At 48.0% G+C, this 21407-nt stretch overlaps 1 long non-coding RNA gene and 3 other non-coding genes across 4 annotated transcripts; all 4 read right to left on the reverse strand.

Moving 5' to 3' along the window:
• Nucleotides 1-845: 845 nt before the first annotated feature.
• Nucleotides 846-8284, reverse strand: LOC147823757 (uncharacterized). Its single transcript, XR_015443141.1, has 2 exons — nucleotides 6119-8284; nucleotides 846-4800 (listed from the first exon to the last, which is right to left on the reverse strand). It is a non-coding gene; the product is annotated as an uncharacterized LOC147823757 (long non-coding RNA).
• On the reverse strand, nucleotides 7455-7672 carry LOC147823758 (small nucleolar RNA U3). The gene has a single exon (XR_015443359.1). It is a non-coding gene; the product is annotated as a small nucleolar RNA U3 (small nucleolar RNA).
• Nucleotides 8285-12345: 4061 nt separating the features above from the next.
• On the reverse strand, nucleotides 12346-12509 carry LOC147823759 (U1 spliceosomal RNA). The gene has a single exon (XR_015443354.1). It is a non-coding gene; the product is annotated as a U1 spliceosomal RNA (small nuclear RNA).
• Nucleotides 12510-17294: 4785 nt separating this feature from the next.
• On the reverse strand, nucleotides 17295-17458 carry LOC147823760 (U1 spliceosomal RNA). Its single transcript, XR_015443312.1, has one exon. It is a non-coding gene; the product is annotated as a U1 spliceosomal RNA (small nuclear RNA).
• Between the last annotated feature and the right edge of the window lie 3949 nt (nucleotides 17459-21407).

Consider the following 21407-nt stretch of genomic DNA (forward strand, 5'->3'; position numbering starts at 1 on the left):
AACCTGGGTGGTTGGCGTTGGAAGCCCCCCCACCCCGTTTTTGAGTTGGAAAGTTTGAAAAATATTTTTTCTTCTCCTCTTCTTCCCTGTGTGCCTGTTTTTTGTTGTTGTTGTTTTTTTTGGCACCAGGGATTGAACTCAGGATCTTGTGCTTTTTTTTAGCTTTAAGAGATGTATTTTTGGTATCGGTAATACATTTTATATTTATATATTAGTATATAAAAGGTATCTATACAATAAAACCTAAGCACGATTATAGAAAGATATAAACACTTCAAATATAAAAACTGTGCTATTAAAGACCTTTAGCAAGGTAGTCATACATTTGTTTTGCATATCATTTATAAAAGCCAAAAAATAAAAATCTCTATTATGCCAAATTAGAATTATAAGAATGTTTATCTAAAAACCCTCAATTTGGATACTCAAGCAGAGAACGGTCCTGTGACCTGGACTCCAGCGTTTCAGTGAGGAGCGAGGGATGCGAAGACAGAGCCATCTTCTGTTTCTCTCCTCCTGTTTGTGTTTTTTGTCTAGATGGGTTTTTTTTTTGAGAAAGGATATTGCTGTGTGGCCCAGGTTAGTCTCATACTCACTGTGTAGCCAAGGTTGTCCTGAAAACTGCCATCATCCTGAGATCTGGGATTACAGGTGTGAGCTGCTGTGCCCTGATTTTTGTTTCTTCTTCAGTGAAAGGGAGAAAGCCCTCCAGGTCATTCTCCTCTGCAACCAGGTTAGGAAACTAGCTACAAACCACATATCCTGCACACAATAAAGGGTGTCTTTCATGGCTGCTATCATCTACTGTCATATTGGTCATGTTCTTGTTCCATTCCCAACACACGGAAAGTGAGAGACGTTTATTTGGGTCACAGTTTCCAGTGGGTTCAGTCCATGGTTGGATTGCAGGAAGGCAGAAATGGCATTGTAGGAAGGCATGGTTGGATTGCAGGAAAGCAAAAGCAGCATGGTGGAGGAAAGCTGCTCAGTCTATAGCAGCTAGGAAGCAGAGAAGTGAAGAGATGGGGAGGGAAATACAACCTCTAGAGAAAGAAAGGCACAACCCAGTGACACACCTCTTTCAACCAGGGATCACCTCCTAACAGCACATTCAACTATGCACTGATCAGTGGCTCAGTCCACACGTGAGTGTAGTGCTCCATTATCCAGTCACTTTCCAAAAGCCCCATCTTGAACACGTGAGACTTTAGCAGACATTCCACAACTACACCATAAAAGTGTAATTGGAGGGCCAGGGATTTAGCTCAGTGGTTCCGTTGCCTGTGTAGAAAGCGCAAGGTCCAGAGTTCGATCCCCGGTAGCAAAAAAACCAAAAAACAAAAATAACAGAACTTTTTCTGAGGCGTAGGTCCTCGACTGGATAGGTGATGCTGAGGGTTTTGGGGCCTCCTACCACAGGATAGGGGGGCGGTGACAAGAGGACTGATCTCTGGTTCTGTGCCTGACCAGCCTGACCCCAAGGGTCTGTAGACATGAAGGAAGTGTTTCAGAGCAGCCACTATCACAGGATAGTAGGGAAAGAACACTGGGGTGGAATCAGACCCGTATCTCAGTATGAAGCTCAGCTTTGCACTTTTGATTCCTCATCTTGGCTGTGCGAGATGATGCCGCCTTGACGGGCTGAGGTAAGGATGGAAAAAGGGGTGTGTGAAAGCTCCTGTTGGCGGAGGCCAGGGGTCTCAGCAGCAATTCTCTTCTACTCTTCATCACTAACGGTTGCCATCATGCCTGGGGGCCCCGTCTCCCTCCATAGAAGGAAGAGGTGTTGCTGTGGACACTCACTGTACCCATTCCCCCTTCGTCCGCAGCCGCTGCTTTGATGGCAGCACCCCTGTCCATGCAGCAGCAGCATTTTCAGGCAGTCAGTGGATCCTCAGTCAACTATTGGATGCAGGGGTCTTAGCATCGCACTGGACACAGGCCTGGGTTAAGTAAAGCAAGTTAGCCAGCTGTAAAACCTTGGGCAAGTCTAGTGAATCTCTAGAAAGTCATCTGTTGAGGGGCGAGGTGGCACAGGCCTCTCGTCACTCGGAGGCTGAGACAGGAGGCTGAGATCTCTGTGAGTTGAAGGCCAGGCTGAACTACACAGCAAGACCTTGTCTCAGACCAGCCCCAGCCCTGCAAAAAAAGTCATCTGTTGGGCCAGGGATTTAGCTCAGTGGTGCCTGGCCTGCCTCAAAAGCGCAAGGTCCTGAGTTCAATCCCTGGTACCAAAAAAAAAAAAAAAAAAAGTCATCTGTTGAGTGTGGAGAACAACAGTAATGTCTGACCCATTTACCCAGCCCTTATCACCAGTCAGATGTTCTTCCCCCCCAAATTTTTATGTGTTAACCTACAAGAGCCTCTTGGGTCAGTACAGTGCTGTTAGTGACCTACTTTTATATCTTAGGAAACATAAGCCCATTGACATTTGTAACTTGCCTGAGGCCACTCACTGGCAGGTGTGATGCCCCCCCCCCAAGTTTATTGGTACATTTTTGGTATACAATACAGTTATATTCATCATTGGGATCTTGTGCCGTTACATGAGTCTCTTGGTTCTTATTTCTTTTCCCCTTCCCTTGCCCTCTCTTCACCCCCTCCACCCTTCCCTATTTGCAAAGACCTTGTTTCCATTTTTTTTCCTCTTCTCATATTTTTTCCTTTCTCTTTTTTCCCTTCCCCACCCCTCCCAATTCCCCTGCTCTTTTAGACCTTTTCTTCTTGTTACACAATATCAGTTACACATTTTTTAAATTACAGTATCAAGATCTAGGAGACACTACAGATTTTACAGAATTTAAAAGGATATAGAAAGCATATAACAAATATCTTTTTTGAAATAAATTTGACCACTTCTAAGAAGTACCTTGGAAGACAAATTAATGAAACTAACTCTGGAGGAAATATAAAATTTGAATAGCACCTATTAAAGAAAGTATATTCCTAGCTTGAAAATCTACCTATGTGAGAACAGCAGGCTCATAAACATTTTAACTGATAAATAATATCAAACATTTAAAGCAGAAAAAAGAAGGAACACTTCTCCCCTCATTTTAGGAACTCAACATTGTGGTAATCCTAAAACTGGATAAAGATAATAGAAGAAAAAAGTATGAACATAGATAGAAATTTGTTTAACAAAACAAACTATTGGAAGTCAGATCTGGCAGGATGTAGAAAGTGGTTTTGTTATAGGGATGGCAGTGTTGGTTCAGCATTGGAAGATCCACCCCCAAAAGTCATCATTTTAACGGAGGAAAGGAAGAAGCCATATGATCCTGTCACTAGTTGGAGGAAAAGTATTGGACTAAATTCTACAGCTGTTTGTGGTAAAAGCTATCAGGAGACTAGAAGTAGAACAGAACCTTCTCAACAGATTAAAGACATGTACTCCATACTTCCAGCGAGAATGCCTTATATAAATGGAGAAGATACAATGCTTTCTCCTTAAGGTGGGGAACAAGGGCAGATATGCTTACTCTTTATCTGTCCATTGAACTTTGAAACCTAGGCCCCACCAAAATAGTCTGGCAATAAAATGATACAACTAGGATAGGATTGGCACAGCAGAAGCAAAATCTTTATATGTAGATGAAATAATCATCTACAGAGAAAATACTAAGAAATCTCTAGGAGCCCCTAGAACTTGTACTTGAATTTAGCAGGATTAGAAAACACAAGGTGTATATAAAAATTCAGGTCTGTGTATACTTTGCTATAAATGAAGAATTGGGTATTGAAATTTAAAAGTTATGTAGGAGTACAAAGGATGTAGAAAAGTTTTTAAAAAAAGTGTCGGAAGAAGTTTAGTACCTAATTTTAAGACTTCTTCTAAAGCTACAGTCATCAAGGCAGTGTTGGTGTAAGGAAAGACATATAGATCATTTGAATAAAACAATCTAGAAATAGAACCACACATATATGGTCCACTGAGTTTTGAAAGATTATTTTACATTAGCATTTTATAGAATATAAACTCGATTCAAGAGCCGAGGAAGAGATAGTGTTTTCAGCAGACGGCACTAGAAGACCTGGTATCCGTATATAAAAAATTAACCTCAACCCTTTTTTTCCATACATGAAAATAACTTGAAGGGATCTATGAACCTAAATAAGAAAGCCTAAAAGTATAAAACTTTAAGGAGAAATTATAAGGGAAAATATTTATGAATTCAGGGTAGGCTAGAACTACCTAGGATACAAAAAACATGATGTATAAAAGAAAAAAACTGATAAATGAGATTCCATCAAAATTTAGAACTTTAAATGACATCATTAAAATGAAAAGTAGTCCTTAAACAGACCATATTTACAATGCATATAACCTATGAGCAGAATATATAAAGAATTCTTAGACCTCATCAATAGACAACCCAATTAAAATGTAGACATAAGATAAATAGCCAGTATAGCACAAAGAATGGTGTGCAACTGTAGAATCAGAAAAATACTAATCAGTACAATAATAAGATTGAATTATACACTCATTAGGGAGATGAAGTTCAAAGTTTTAAAAGCATTGTCATGACTTTTTCTTTTTGTTGGATTCTCCCCCTTTGCGTTTAATTTGTTTTTAATTGGTTCTGGGACGATCTGAGCTTCTCTGCCCTCTGGGCCGGGAGCGGCGGGACTCAGTACTGTGGTCTGGTGGTCCGGTGTCCTCTGCGTCTTTGTAATGTGGAACCAGGTGGCTGTACAGAGGAGCGGGGTTGGGGGGCTGTCCAGTGGATCGTTGTGGGGGTGCGGGCTGATTCGGTGTGTTCCGTGCGACTCAGGTGTGATGCCTTTTAGTGAGGTCTAAATAATGGGACAAATGTGAAAGCCAGGAATATGTGAAGTGCCAGCCCCTCCCTCTGTGCAATCTCCTTCCCGCCCTCTAGTTCTCCTGCTCATTAGTCTTGGGCCCTGGGCAAGTGGATTGCACTCTTCTCTGCCTCAGTTTCCTCAGCCGTGGAAGGGGAGGGAGTTGGAAGCAGTCATGGACTGATCCTCTCCCTGAAAATGTTCCATCCCTCTAAAAGTTTCCTGGGCCCTTTCTCTTCCCTTTGGGAGATCTGTTGTCCTCACACCATGCACCCAAACCTGCGTTTCCATCAGGGCTGGTGTGGGCAGGACTGGGTGTCTCCACCGGGTGTTGTATACATGCTGGCAAAGGGAACATACTGCCAGGTGCTGTACATGGTGGAGTTCATGGAGTGCTCTGCTGTACCTCACACACGCAGGCTATCGTTGCAGGGCTTTTTTTTTTTTTTTTTTAAGTTTTAAAAGAGTTTAATGGAGCCAATAAGGGATATAAATTGTATTCTGGCAGACATTAAAACCTGCTTTCTCTTACCAAAGAAAATGGCATGTATTATCAAAATTTGACAACTGAGATTAAAGGGTATTAAGATTAAGCTTCAGAGCACCAACTAAAACAAAACAACCAAAAACATTGTTATTCAACTTGGAAAGAGGAACTAGAACCAAAGCATAAAGGGGAGATTAAATATGTGTTCCTCCATCTCAAAATCCTGTAGGAAGAGGAGTTCTGGCCTCTCGTGAACAATGCTTCACACCACCAAACCCAGTTACAGAATCTAAATTTACAATGACAGAAAAGCAAAGATTAACTTCAAGTGCATTTCTTGGTATATTCCACAGGGAAGCTGGAAAACATTCATAATACACAGGCTTGCCCATTTCAGGTAAAATGACAGATTGCTATAATTCTTCCTGCTATTATATTCACACAAACAAACAAAAAAACCCACTTTTGCAAGAATTTAGAAATACATCACTTTCATTCCTAGTTTGAATATGGACTTCACTTTTAAATAAGGGCTATATCTATAAAGAATACAGAACTTCAATTCACACATTTCTAACATTCCATTCACATCCCACCCAGTTAATAATGGTTAACTTTGCAATTTCTTCAGCTACTCAATAATGTTTCTGTGAAGAAACTTTGCTAAGTTTAACAAAGTGCTGTAATTACTGGAAAAACCCTTACACTGATTTGGAGTGGTCATTTAAGGATAAAAATAGAAAGTGATACTGGACTACAAGTTTGCAAGGAAACATTTTTCACTGTCCTTCTTGATATATAATAGGATAGAATAAATTACAGTACCTGGCAGGCTGACATCAGTTCTTCAGTTCAAGATATTAAAAATGAGGATGAAACATGCTCTAAAAAGTTGCAGGTACAGAGATAGTATATTTTACTCAAAGAGGACTCTATTGAGAACTTTTATTTAGGTCTACCTTAACATCGGGAGAACCTCCATGCGGTTCCATCCTTTTTAGAAAGAGATTCCAAACCACTTCTTAGGAGAGGGAATGGAGGGACAGAATAATTAGGTTTTGGTATCTGTGATCACATTATTAGTTGATAAAACAGCTTTATCATCTTCCACCCACTACAAGGAAAACTGCATGAAGTAGGGTAACCATGAAAAATATTAACACAGGATATGAAGGATTAGAATACCTACCCACCATACACCTCCCTAATACTGAATCGAAATTCAGGAAGCCCATTCTCACAGGTTAGGACCTCTTTCCGGTCACCCTGAATACAGTCTATACATTTACATTTACCATAAGGAAAGTACCTCAGAAAGTAGTACTGGTTTTAAAATTGAGTATGTGACGCCTACAGGATTAACTTGGGGGCAGTTTAATAACATTGCTATCTTTAGAGCACAAACACACAAAGTGAATCTAATAAAGTTCTGTGTACTGTTTCTGTTGAGAGCAATGCTACATAATTCTAGAGAAAAATCATTTGAGTAGGCCTAGTTCTCCCACCTGCAGACCAGCTATAACATTCCAAGACATAATTCCATTTTGGCCTCAGGTCACAACTGAGATCTCAACGATCCCATGATGCTGTAATGCTGTAGGACAAAACCACCTGCAAGAGACACCCTGGGAGGAACCAAATCTTCATGTGCATAGATCCTTCATTGGTTCTTAGATTTCCGGCGCCCCCACCCATTCTTTCGTTTACACCTTGTTCATCCCAACGTGATACTGAACTCTCCATATTCAATTGTTACATTTGCTTTTCCTGATGTACTAAATAAAAAGTGCTGCAAGTTAGGGCACCTTGTTTTTGCCTCCCACGGCAGCGCAGATCAGACCCAAAGCTCAACTTCTTAGTCCCATTTGTGCACACCGGTGACCCCAGCGACTCCAAGGGCCCCAAAGGCCACCTGGACGACGTGGCGAGAGCCTAAAGTCAAAAGGACCAGAGAGAAAAGAGGAAAAGGAAAGGGGGGTGGGGGGCAAAGGGAAAAAAAAGGTAGAAACGACACTGGAGACGTCACGGGCCTAGAGCCAACCTAGCGCTGCTTGGCTCACGCCAAAGCCCCGCTTACAAAAAACTGAGCAGCTCCTGAGCCAGCCCACGCCTGGAAAAACAAACAAAAACGCTTCTCGTAGTGCCGCGCTTAGAAACAGAAGCCACTCAGACTGCGTTCCTTCCCCCTCACTCACTCCGAAGAGAGAATGAGAACGATCATCAATGGCAAACGGCAGCTGCAACAAAGCAACACCGAGAGCCAGCTTCACGCTCAGGAAGGAACACTACGCCTCCTCCTCGTGGTTTCTGGTACTCTACACGATCAGAGAAGCTTCTCTAGTAACGAACTATAGAAATGATCCCTGAAAGTATAGCCTTAACCCCACCCCCCGCGACGTTCCTTCCTCCACGAAACGCACACACATCTCGCCGATGGCGAGGACGTCTTGGGACAACACTTCACACGCAGGCCTACTGACATGCTCCCCGAAGAAAGCGCTTTTCCCCTACCAGGTGCCACAAAGCACTCGGAACGCTCTTTCGCTCTTGCCCTTTCGCAAAAATAATTCACGCCGTCAGCTTAATTAACATACGGTCGCGAAACAGCCAATCACGAGCCAGTTACTTCTAGCGGCCCCCCCCCCCGGGCCGCCCCGCTTCCGCCGCGCAGCCGCTTCCCGCGCGTCACGCTGACGGCCAACAATGGCGCCCGAGCGCTAGGAAACCTCCCTCCGCGGCACGCCTCGGTTTGGACTGCGGGGCCCAGCAAGGGAGGCCTCTCGCGAGAAAAAACGAGCCGAAAAGTGGACGGTGAAGCCCACCAGACAAAGCCAAAGACTACGACATCTGCACCGCGTGCCCCACTTTAAAATTTTATCCTGTGAGCAAAAGACCGTTGGGGTTCCCACCCCCAATCAAGGAATTTTGCACTCTACAAATGACACGGCTGTGTTTAAACGAACAAGAGAGTATTTTATATCCACATCCCACCCCCCCACCCCTCACCCCCCCTCCCCCTCCCCCTCCCCCTCCCCCCATCCCCCTCCGTAAGCTTCAGCTCGGGTGGCTTCCCATTGTGCTTGGGTCAAGGACGAGGCTTTTCTACGTCCATACGAGGCCCTGCGTGCTCTGGCTCACACTCCCCGCTTTGAACCCTGCTAGGCGCCCCGGGCTCCCTCGGGCTCCCTCCTGCCCCCCGGCCTGTCCACAAGCGGCTCTCTCCAGCGGGGATTCTTCCCTCAACTGAGCTGTCATTCAGACATGCAGACATTCAGATGTCTGTCCAAGTGTCTCTATCTCCCCGAACCTTCCCTCGACCACCTTCAGCAGATCAAACACCTCTTTTGTGTGATTATTTGATGAATGCCTGCCTCATGCACGAGACTTAAGGTTCCGAAAGGGTAAGGACTGTGAACGGCATGGTGTACTCACAAAACCCCCAGCACCTACCACCGGATGAAGGAATCCACGGGCACACTCCCGGTCTGGATAGGGACCTTTGACTTCGTCACTGGTCATTCTTCAACCGCGGGGGTGGGATGCGTCCCCCGAGATACTACTCAAACGGCGGTGACTTAAAGATGGAGCCCCGAGGTCCACTTACATCTTCCGTGTGGGGTGGGGGGGGGGGTACTGGGGACTGTAACCCAGGGCCTTTGCACTGAGCTCCATACATCCCCAGCCCTTTTTTATTTCTGTATTTTGACACGGGGTCTTGCTAAATGACTACATTGCCCAAGGTGGGCTTGAACTTGAAAGCCTTCTGTCTCAGCTTCCCAGAGTGCTGGGATAGCACGCTTGGGCCACCTCACCTAGTTCCACTAAACGTTTTAAGAGGGAGGCTGAGGAGCCGGGCATGGTGGCGCACGCCTGTGATCCCAACACTCTGGAGGCTGGGGCGGGAGGATTGCCACGAGTTCGAGGCCAGCCTGAGCAACATAGTGAGTTCAAGGCCAGCCTAACTATACAACAAGACCCTGTCTAAATACCAAAAAAAAAAAAAAAAAAAAAAAGAACAAGAAAGAAAGAAAAAGAAAAAGCACAACAGGCACGTCCTAATTGAACCAGAAACACAAAGAAGCAAATTAGATTCTCTCACATTTGAAAAGGTGTCCACCTTCATGAACACAGTTGTCCCTAAACGTCCGAGGGGCACTGGCTCCAGAACCCCCCTGCAGATACCAAATTCTACAGATGCTCCAACCCCCTTATATTAAACGGCACAGTTATATCCTCCCAGTATACTTTTTCTTTTTTCGGTTGCTTTTCCTCCTGGTTTACGTTAAATCATCTCTAGATTACACTGCATTAATTTTGTATTTGTTATTTTTCAGTACATAGTTGTTATACTGTATTTGTTACAGGAAATACTGGGAACGGAGTATGAAATATTCTGACTCCCAACCTGTTAATTGTATGATACACCGAGTTCTTGTTCTCTAGAAATCGAAGACTGAATCCTAGGAACAAGGGAGGTTAAGAGTACGAAGAGGGTGGGGGATTTAGCTCAGTGGTGCCGCCGCCTGCCTGGCAAACACAAGGTCCCGAGTTCGATCCCCGGTACCCAAACCAACCAACCAAACAAAAGTGTGCGGAGATATTTATTGATAGGAAAGCTCCCGAGGGACAGGAGGGACCCCGAGTGGGTAGCCGGGACCCCGCTTTACAGAATTTTGTTTTTTGCTTCTTGTTTTAGAGTTTTATACGGTGAAACCCATGTGGGTACAACGGGGGCCGCAGCCATGAACATCCAATAAGGTTACAAGTATAGTCACTTAGGTAACAGCGGTCAAATCGGGAAACGAGCCACGTAACAAGCGTGGACGGAAAGAACAAAGATTCTCCTAGGAAGTGGTGGGTCCAGAGGTCTCTGGTCACCCATGGGGTGGCTGATGTCTGTCTAGACTTCATTAGGCCCAGTGTTTGTTCTTTGAGAAAGTATGTAGACCTGGTCATCTTGCCTGTAACCTGAGGCCTGGTTTTCATCCGATGTGTCTCCGGTGCAGCTGTGGTGTGTTTCACCTTTGCCCGGGCCCTCTGGAGGAGCATCCTAGCCCTATCTGACTGTCTATGCTATTTCTACCTAGCTCATCTATCTATAATACGTTGTTGAAGGAACAAGGACAAGAAAAAAGCCTCCATATGTTCAACACTGATGCAATCTCCCTTCCCCTTCCCCTTGGCAAGTACTGGGGATTGAATCCAGGAACATCACAGTGAGCTACAGCCCCAATCCTTTTTAATTTACTTTTTAAATTTTTCAGACAAGGTCTCGCTCTGTAGCCCAGGCCGGCCTCAAACTCAGAGTGATCCTCCTTGCCTCAGCCTCCCAGAGCGCTGGGATTACAGGCATGCGCCACCACTGCATGCTCAGACGCAATTTTCTTAATAAATATTGTCAGCCAGGCACAGTGGCACGCACACACCTGTGATCCCAGCTGCTTGGGAGGTTGAGATAGGCGGATCGACAGCTCAAGGCTAGCCTGGGGAATTGAGTGAGATGTGCCACGGCCCGTGTGGCTGAAGGATTCACGGAGTGGGCAACGACAGTGAGGCATTAAGAAAGACAGACAAAGAGTTGTAAGGTGTAGGTGGGGCCAGGTGGGGCTCTACCTCCCGATGGGAGGAAAAGACCACCAAGCAAATGGCCGCACGTTTATTGATAGTGGTAGAGATATGGGAAGTGCAGGGGGAGCTAAAAGGGGCTGGTCTGTAACCGGAGCTGGTCTAAGGTCTGCAGGACATCACGTTTGATGTTTCTCTGGCGAATGGGCGGGGAGGAACACACATCCTCTTCTTGGCCAGGCCTTGCTCCACCATACCCTGTTGTCGCCCGTTCTCCGCCCGCGGGGCCCTGCCTCATCCGCGGGAGGAGGCGTTTAGACCTGGCCATAGTGATCTACAGCGCAGTGCTCCCAGCAGAGATGATATCTCAAAATAAAATTTTCAAAAAGGGCTGGGAGTGCAGGTGAGTGGTACAATGCTTGTGCAAGGCCCTGGGTTCAATATCAACCACCCACCGGCAAAAACAAAAGCAAAAAAAAAATTTTTTTTTTGGTACCGGGGATCGAGCCTCGGGTCTTTGCACTTGGGTAGCAGGCGGCGAAACCACTGAGCTAAATCCCCGGCACAAAAAATTTTTTAACACTGTGGGGGGCCTTGCCCCCCCCCCCCCGGAATTCTTGAGTGCCTATTACGGACATGCCCGGGCTTGTTGCAGATCTACCCGGCAACAAGGAAGTAGCCCCAGTACACTCCTCTTGCTCCTCCCCTCTCGCCCTACGGTATATATGTTGTAGCAGCTTCCGCAATAAACGAGACTTGATCAGAAACCTGTCTTGTCTCCATCTCTCGTGTCCCCTGTCCCCTCTCATCCTCGCTCCCCCTCTAGGGTCTCCGTTGACTTACCCGCGGGCCGGGACATAACACGAGGTCGGTTGAGTACAAGGATTTACACACAATCCCTGAACGCATAAAACGAGACTGTACTGAAAGAAACCCCCCCCGCCTCCGCGCCGACACGGACAAACTAAAACCAGGAACTCCAGACTGCAAAAAGGACTAACGGGCAGTAAAACTAGAAATACATAAACTGTTACTGTGTCATATAGTAATTAGCAAAACTGAGAGCAGTGGCCGAGCCCTGTAATTGCAGGAGGATTGACAGTTGGGAGCCCCCCCGCATGGGCCAGTCAACCCAAAACCTTGTAACTGAGGATCGTTCACAAACGTCTCCAACCAAATCCACCTGTGCAAACTTTCAGCGCAAATAAAAGCGTGAAACCTAAGATCTCCCGAAAAATAAGGGTTCAGCCACTGCCCGAGGCAGAAAACAAAACCACCACAGCAGAGTCCCGCATAAATTTAAACCTTGTAACCCAACCCCACGCAAACTGCCGACCTTCTACAGTGCACGGCAGAACCCCAACCGTAGCAAGAACCGAGCAGTTAACCCAACGGAAGACTTTCCCAGAACACACACAGTAAGCGAACCCGAACTCGACAAGAGAAAAACAAAAACTGTACGGTCTAATTTTAACCAACCCCAGAACCAGGGGAAAGCGCGAACGCAGTCCCCCACTACCACAAATTATGCAGTCGAGTTTCCCACATTTGGGGAAATCGCAGGGGTCAGCACATCCGGAGTGCAATGGATAAGCCTCGCCCTGGGAAAACCACCTTCGTGATCATGGTATCTCCCCTGCCAGGTAAGTATGAGCGCCGCGCCGCGCGCGCCACCTCACCCGCCACTCACACTCATTACCTACGCACGGTCACTCACACGCCCACGCCTTCGCCCCCTCCTTTCCAAACCTCACGCTCCCCAACGACACCCCTCACACGCCTTTCTCGGGGGGACCCGCCCGGGGAACTCGGCGGCGGCAACAACGCGCTGGAACCGGCAAGCACCGCGCCTCATCTACATGCTCCCGCCTCTCGCGGTGACGTCCACCGCGGCGTCACCGCTTCTTCCCGCGCTTCCCTCCCGGACGGCCCGACCCCGCGGCTCGGGCCGCCGAAGCCCACGGTGCGGTGCGGCTTTCTCGGCACGGGTCTCAGCCGCGCGCGGTGGCGCTGCGGGGGGCTGGGGGGGGGGGAGGTCCGTGGCTTCGGGGCGACGCGGCGGAAGGCGGCCGAGCGGGTTGGGCCAGGTCCGAATCGCTGCCTCCTCCACGCACCCGGCGGTCGATCCTCACAGTCCGTCTCCATTTCCCTAAAGTGTAACGGGGGTACAGTCCGCCCGCCCGCCCAGGTTTCGGTGAGGGCTGAACGCCTGCGCCCTGCGGCCGCGGGACGGCCGCCTTCGCCGGGATTCAAACCGGCAGGTTCCGACGCCAGGGGAACAGCGTCCGTCGCGTATCTGCTAACAAACCGAGAACTTGTCCTCTCTTTTTACTAAGAGAGGAAGACACGCTGCGTTTTCCTTTCTGCCGTACTGGCTAAGGCTCCGGGCAGAACAATTCCGTTTGCAGCAACCCTGTGTACTATCAAAGGTGTTGGCCGTATTTCCCTTTTGCTCTCCGTAATTTTCTTGGGAAACCCTTTGTTCTGTTGAGTATGTTTGGTGGATTTTTTTGTACCGGGGATCGAACTCGGAACCCTGCGCTTCCGAAGCAGGCAGCGGCACCACTGAGCTAAATCTCGGGCCCAGTTTTTCCTTGCTTGGGGGGGGGGGGGGCGGGTACCGGGGATCGAACTTGGGCCCTTGCGCTTGTAAGGCAGGCACGAGAACCACTGAGCTAAATCCCCAGCTTTGGCTTGCTTTTTTTTTTTTTTTTAACAATACTTAACAAAAGTCACTTTAGATCTTCTGTGAATGACAGAAAAATTTCCACAATTAAATCGGGGGCGGCACAGGCCTGTAATCTCAGCTACCTGGGAGACGCAGGAGGATGACAAGTTCAAGACTAGCCTGGGACACTCCGTTGAGACCCTCTCAAAGTAAAATGTAACACAGAGCAGGGTGTGGAGGCCCAGGCCTACAATCTCAGCACTCTGGGAGGCTGAGGCAAGAGGATCAAGTTCAAGCCCTGCTTGAGAGAACTTCACAAGATGCTGTGTCAAAAAAAGAAAGGCAGGCAGGCCGGCCTCAGGATGTAGCTCACTGAAAGTGTCCTGCGTTCAATCCCCAGGCTCGCCAACAGCATGATGGTGTTTGCCAGCCACACCGATACCAACTGGTGAAGCCAGTTTTTGACAGCACGTATTTTTTTCTTAAAAGGAGTGTGCTTCACATGCCTTTTTCTTTTCGTTTCGTTTCGTTTCTTTTTTTCTGTTCGTTCTTTAAACAGGGTCTGGCTTTGTGTTCCAAGCTGACCTTGAACTCACTATGTAGCCCAGGCTGGCCTGGAACTCACCGTGATCCTCTTGCCTCAGCCTCCTGAGTGCTGGGATCGTAGGCATGAGCCACCATGCCCAGCTCACATCCCATTTTATGTAACATTTTTCTTTTCTTTGTCCTTTTCACGACATAGTGGGTTACAGATAATCTATGTAATCAATATCCTGTTCCTTCCGATTAATTATCCTTTCATATAACTACAAGCAACAGACTTTACAGGTGCATGTTTGTGATTTGGCAGGGTAAATTTCTACTTCACTCCCGATTTTTCTTTTCTTTTCGTACTTCGGGATCCCTTTGCCTCAGCCTGCCAAGGAGCTGGGATGACAGGTGTGCACCATCACAGTCCACTAGTCATTTTAAGGGGTAACTAAATTATTTGGGTTAATACAAGTGATGAATAATAACTATTTTAATTTTCTCTTTTTTGTTTGTTTGCTTTTTTTTTTTTTTTTTTTTTTTTTTGGTACCGAGGATCAAACTCAGGACCCTTGCGCTTACGAGGCAGGCGAGGGACCACTGAGCTAAATCTCCAGCCCTTCCGAGTACTTTTTAAGAGCTCAGTTTTGTCACAAGAAATTCATAAAGCCTGGCGTGGTGACACACGCTTGTCATGCCTAGACTCTGGGAGGCTGAGGCAGGACCGTCGCAAGTTCTACCCTTAGAGAGCAACAGGGACGGTAGGTCAGTGTGAAAGCCCTGGCTTCCATCACCAGTACAAAAAGGAGGCCTGTGCCACCCGCCCGCCAGCCCGCCTGCCGGCTGGGGATATAACCACACAGAAGCTGCTGCAGAGCCTGGATCACTACCAGACCGAGATCGAGCGGCTGACCCCGCGAGCTCACCAAGACCAGCCACGAGAAGATCCAGGCTGCCGAGTACAGAGGCTGGTGGTGCCGGAGGAGAAGCTGACCCTCAAGCAGCAGTATGACGAGCTGGAGGCCGAGTACGACAGCCTCAAGCAGGAGCTGGAGCAGCTCCGCGAGGCATTCGGGCAGTCCTTCTCCATCCACCGTCAAGTTGCCGAGGATGGAGAGACTCGGGAGGAAACGCTTCTGCAGGACTCAGCATCGAAGGACGCTTACTACCTGGGCAGGATCTTGGAAATGCAGAACGAACTGAAACAGAGCTGGGCTGTGGTCACTAACGTCCAGGCAGAAAATGAGAGGCTCACGGCTGTCGTTCAGGACCCGAAGGAGGTATTTCTGTCTGAATAAGACCCCTTAAAATAAAAGACTCAGTCAAGAAACGGGCAAGTGAAATGAACACTTCTCAGAAGTACAGGTGGCCAACAAATATATGAGAAAATGTTCAACATCTCTAGCCATTAGAGAAATACAAATTAAAACAGCACTAAGATTCCATCTCACTCCAGAAGGGATGACAATTATCAAGAAGACAAAGAATAACAAATCCTGGTGAGGCTGTAGTGGACAAGAAAGCCTCCTCCGTTGTCGGTAGGAATGCCAACTAGTGTAGCTTATATGGACCTCAATATGGAGATTTCTCAAAGAACTAAAATTAGAAATTCCACGTGACCCAGCTATTCATTCCCCTTCTAGGTGTCTTCCCAAAAGAGCTAATGACATCGTATGATAGTGACACCTGCATACCAATGCGTGAGAGTGCCACAATTTAAGCAGTCAGCATATCCATCAATGGATGAATACATTTTTAAAAAATGTATCTATACATAATGGAATACTACTCAGCTATAAAGAATGAGACATTTGTGGGGAAATGGGTGCATCTGGAAAATACAGTGTGTGAGTGAAATAAATCAGTTACCATATGGCATCTCATTTGAGTAAGGCAGATTATAAACAAAGGGAGTAACAGTAAAGGATAGAGAGACAGAAACAAGGGAATAGACCTTTTGCAAATGGGAAGGGATCCAGGAGGGAAAAAGGAGAAGAGGGGGAAAAGGGGAAGTAAGCAGAATTAAGGTATACCATGTGGAGAAACCTAATAACCTCAGTGAATGTATGACGTGGTATGTTATAAACACGAGCTAAGAATTACAACAAGAATGAAGATGGGGCAGAGGGAGGGAGGTGGCAAAGGGGACTTAAAAAAAAAAAAAAAAGAAAACTGTATCGTGTAGCATGGACCCACTCCCCAAGATGAATGTAAACATCCTGTACTGCAAATGTGTACTAATGAAATAAAATAATTTTCAGGTGAGATCGGGTATGTTCAGGCTGGTATCACCGTACACTAAAATAAAGTAATTTTCAAAGAACCACAACGCATAATTAAAAAGATAAAAGAAAAGAACAAAAAAGAAGGAAAAGCCGGGGATTTGGCTCAGCGGCACCGCTCAAGGTCCTGAGTTCCATCTCCGGTACAAAACAAACCAAATCATGAAGGAGGCGTGACATGTGGGGAAGTCCAAAACATCAACATAACCCGATCTCTGAATCTAAAACATCCTCGGCTGGGAAAAAACAGTAACTGCACAGCCGCTCTCTGGAGGCCGTCAGTTGGCGGGCGCCAACCCCCATGCACTCCGGCCGCCAGCACTGCCACGGCCCTGCATCCCTCAGGGGCAGGGCTGTGACACAAAAAGCACAGCAACTCTGCTTCCACACCTGCTGGACCGCCCTCTCCCACACAGCGTGTGCCCCACATATTCCCGAAAGTCGTACTTCACAGAAGCCACTTCACACTCCGGCTATTTCCATGGTACCCACAAATCGCAGGCTGGCCAGGCTTCGAGAGGCATCCACGGCCCCTCCCCCCGGTACCAGCACCCCTTTCTTGTTACGGGAACTCCGTTCGACGATGAAAAAAAAAATCACCTGTTGGCAAGTCATGACGTGCAGTGTGGTTACTCGGACCATTTTGAACCTTTAAGGTGCCAGCCACCCGCCGAGACAGCAACGGGGATAGTAAAATAACCCAAGGGAGCACCAGGGTATGTTGAGAGCACACCTCCTCCCCCCCCTCCACTTACAAAACGATGTTACAATTCTGAGTTTGTTTCCGGTACCAGAAAATCATGGAGCTCCAGTCCTCCCGCTTACGAGAAAGGGGGCTCTTACATAAGCACGATAAAAACCAACGCCCCACGAGAAAACAGTGCAAAAGCGCTACCTGGCACTACACGCAAGTAAAAAACCCTAAAAGACCTCGATCTACTTTTAAACCTGACTTGCCCAGGGGAAAGCGCGAACGCAGTCCCCCACTACCACAAATTATGCAGTCGAGTTTCCCGCATTTGGGGAAATCGCAGGGGTCAGCACATCCGGAGTGCAATGGACGAGCCTCGCCCTGGGAAAACCACCTTCGTGATCATGGTATCTCCCCTGCCAGGTAAGTATGAGCTCCCAACCCACCCGCGCCACTACCCGCCGCCCCGAACACCACTCTTTGATTCCGGTCAACCCTCCACCCACTCGGAGTCACCGCCACCCACGTGCCGACATCGAAAACACACTCGGGGGGCCCTCAATCTTAGTAGTTAGTCGCACAGCCGCCAGGCTCGAGATGCCCATCCTTTCCCGGGAGCGCGCTTCCAAAATGCACTGAGGCCGCTCATCTGCATACGCCACCTCCTCCCCGCCTTGCGTCACCCGCCCGCCGCCCCAGCCCCAGCCGACCTCGGAGCGCCGCCGCCTTCCCCCCGGCCCTGCTCCTCGGCCGCCTTCCCGCCTTCCAACCACCGGCGCCGTCCGCTCGCACCCACCCGGGCGACACTCTGCGCGCGGCCCGAGACCTTCGCCTTTTCCCCGGACCGCTGCCCCTTGAGCAGAACTGGCCGTGCCGGCGGTTTTGCTCGGCACACGCCGACCTGCCACGGCAGCCCGGCACCATCCCCGCCTGTTTGTTTCAAGGAGAGCGGGGCGTGCTAGCGCGGTGGACGCCAAACAGCAGGACTTGCGGACACGCAGGGAGAGCGGGGCTGCTCGCCCGGCTCCGGGGCCAAGGCGGAGCTTCGCCCACGCTAAGCAAGACGCTTTGGCGTTCCAGGGTCCGCGCGGCCGTTCACTGTTCACGGCCCACCGCTCCACTCCGGAGAGGCGTCTGGCCCCCTCTGTAAGTGCGCCTCCTGAACTTGCACGAGTTCTGACGGCGGCGAGGCCTCAACCGACTACAGGAGCGGAGCAAAGCAACAGCCTAGGCCCTACAGCGTCGCACGGGACTCGGGCGACCCCCTAAGGACCCCAAGGCAGACCAAGAAAAACAGCTAGTGCCTATTGAGCGCTCACAGTGCCCTGGACTTGACACTTCGTCCTCACAGTTCTCGCCGCCATCCTCCCCGCGGCACAGATAGCCTGAGGCGTGACAGGGAGTCTTTGCCTGGCCAAACCTTAACTGAAGTTCGGAACCTTTTCTTCCATTCGTCCTGCGCCTCCTTCTGACATCCAGTTTGAACGCGAGAACCCTGCTCAGTCGGTTTAGCCGAAACACCCCACCCCCACGTCTGATCACAGGGCCAGGCCTCAGCAAGCGTCCGGCCAGGTTGGTGTAACTGCCATTCCGCTCACCCCACCCCACCCCACCCCACCCCACCCCCACACACCCCTGCTGGCTCGTGCTCGTTTGGCATCTGCTGAACCCCACACAGCTGTCCTTGGCTGGCTTAATAAATCTCTGATTTACCCCTGCTGTATCCAGAATTAAAAGGAAACTGTCTTCCCCCTTTACAGCACTATGGTCCCGAATAGAGTCAAGCCTGACTGCGCTTTAACAAATATCACTAAATACCACTGAATAATATTTTTCCTTAACAGGCACACTGGGGTTAACTTGCTCAAGGTTACTCAGCCAGTAAGTCACCGTGACACCCTGATTTGAACCCAGCAGTCTGCTTCGGGAGCACACTCTTAGCCTTTGCCTCCTCCACCCTACAGCTGTCCCTCTCTTTTCTCTCTACAGCGTCAACAGGAATCACCTTCAACATGAATTCTTGTGTGTGTACGCGCTAGGATCAAACCTAGGGCTTTGTGCACACCAGGTGAGCGCTCTACCACTAAGCTATATCACCAGGCCTGCCACTGGCATTCTAAAAACCACTTCGAAAGCGCTATATAAACCAGGCATCGTGACATATGTTTGTGATCCCAGTGCTCTGGGATGCTGAGGCAAGAAGGATCTCAAATTCAAACCCAGCCTGGGCAAACGAACAACTTAGCGAGACCCTGTCTCAAAATAAAAAATAAAAAAGGGCTGGGACGTAGCTTCCTGCAAAGTTGGTGGGTTTAATCTCCAGTAAAACACACACACACACACACACACACACACACACACACACACACACGCACGCGCGCGCGAATGAAAGAAAGAAAAGGGGGCCAGAGGGCCGGGGATTTAGCTCAGTGGTTCCAGCCGCCTGCCTCGCAAGCACAAGGTCCGGAGTTCGATCCCGGTACCAAAAAGAAAAGAAAAGGGGGCTGGGGACTGGAGTTGCAGCTCAGTGAGGGCTTGCTTGCCATACATACAGCCCTAAATTCAATCCCTAGCCCCCCCCCCCCCAAGACAAGGTAAACATATTGTACTGTAATCCAGTGGGCACTGATTCAACAATTTCCTTTTTAATATATTTATAAGCGTGCCCCTTAATTTTACAAAATATTGAATTTCAATATGGTGTCTTCACATATGCATCTAAAAATGTTTCTCTTGGGGTTGTTTTTTGAGATAGGGTCTCCCTATGTAGTTTAGGGTGCCCTCGAACTCACTATGTAGCCCAGGCTGACCCGGAACTCGTGGTGACCCTCCTGCCTGAGCCTCCCAAGTGCTGGGATCACAGGTGTGCGCCACCACGCCTGGCAGATTCTTTTTTTTTTTTTTTTTTTAATCCTTGCAACACAGGAAACTTTGTTCCGTAAATAAGGGTTTTCTTCCACTAAATTCTAATACATGGTACTTTGAGCACATCCACCCCCCATTACCCTCCTCCTCACACCCTCTGGTCCCTTCCTCTTGTCTAACAGTCTCCCTCTTACTTTCATGTCATCCCTTTTAGAGTCCACTTATTGGGGAAATAAGTGTAATACTTGCTTTCTGAGTTTGGCTGCTTTACATTCCACGAGGGTCTTCAGTTCCATCACATTTTCTGCAAATGATGTAATTTTATTCTTATTTACCGTTGAGTAATACTCCATCGTATGTATATACCACATTTGTCTTCATCCATTCATCTGCTGATGGACACCTAAATCTGTTCCATATCTCATCTATTGTGAAGTGGGCTACAGTAAACACGTGGGAAGGACCTCGGTTTAATCCATAGTATGGCAAAAACAAACCAACAAAAAACACACGGGTATCCAGGTCCAGCGTGCTCTCTTTAATTCCTTCTGATATATATACCAAGGAGCGGCAGAGCCAGGTCCTATGGTAGTTCTGTTTTTAGACTTGGGGGGGTGGTACACTGAGGTCTGAACTTAGGACCTCCACACTGACCTACATCCCCAGACCATTTTATTTTGTGACAAGGTCTCACTAAGTCCCTAAATTGCCCAAGCTGGACTCAAACTTGCAATCCTCCCGCCTCAGCCACCCAGAGTGCTGGGATTTCGGGCACCCACCACCACACTCTGCAGTATATGTCCTTTTTTGTGGTTGGCGTTGTGGTTTCTGTTTTGTTTTTGAGACTGGGAACCGGTCTCACTGTGTTGCCCATGCCTGCCTCCAACTCTCCATCCTCCTGCCTCAGTCTCCGAAGTAGCTGGGATTCCTGGCCTGTGCCACTACACCCGGCCAGAAAGGTAAATGCGTACAAACAGCAAATAATTGTTACCCGTGGCTGTGTTGGGCCACGGGAACTGGAGTGACTGACAGGGAGGGGGCAAGGAGGGAATTTTCATGGTCATGGAAACATTCTCAAACTGCATCCTGGCATATAAATATACCGAAAGTCATCAGATTACACAGTGGGTGAATGTTATGCTATCTAAATTATACCTGTATACAGCTGTAAAAATGCCCCCCAAAATGTAGAGCTCTTACTTAGCTTTAGAGAAACGCTCTGACTTGATAATGGATGAAATAGCCCTCGTCCAAAAATCAAAATGCTTTTCACATATGCGATTTAAGGTAAGAGCTGACATAACACAAAAATATTTGGACTTCAGAACATTTCAAATTTTCAGATTGAGGTTGTTCAACCAGTAACGTGCATGCGAATATTCCAAAGTACAAAAGAACCCCAAACCAACCAACCAACCCACCAACCCACCCACCCTGAACACTCTGAAATACAAAACAAACACACCAAAAACAAACAAAAGAACCTCCGAAATCTGTATCCCTTATCTGAGCAAG

The sequence above is a fragment of the Heterocephalus glaber genome, unplaced genomic scaffold (assembly GCF_053883595.1).
Source record: "Heterocephalus glaber isolate CG9 unplaced genomic scaffold, H.glaber_assembly_v1.0 deba00001564, whole genome shotgun sequence".
NCBI classification, from domain to species: domain Eukaryota; kingdom Metazoa; phylum Chordata; class Mammalia; order Rodentia; family Bathyergidae; genus Heterocephalus; species Heterocephalus glaber.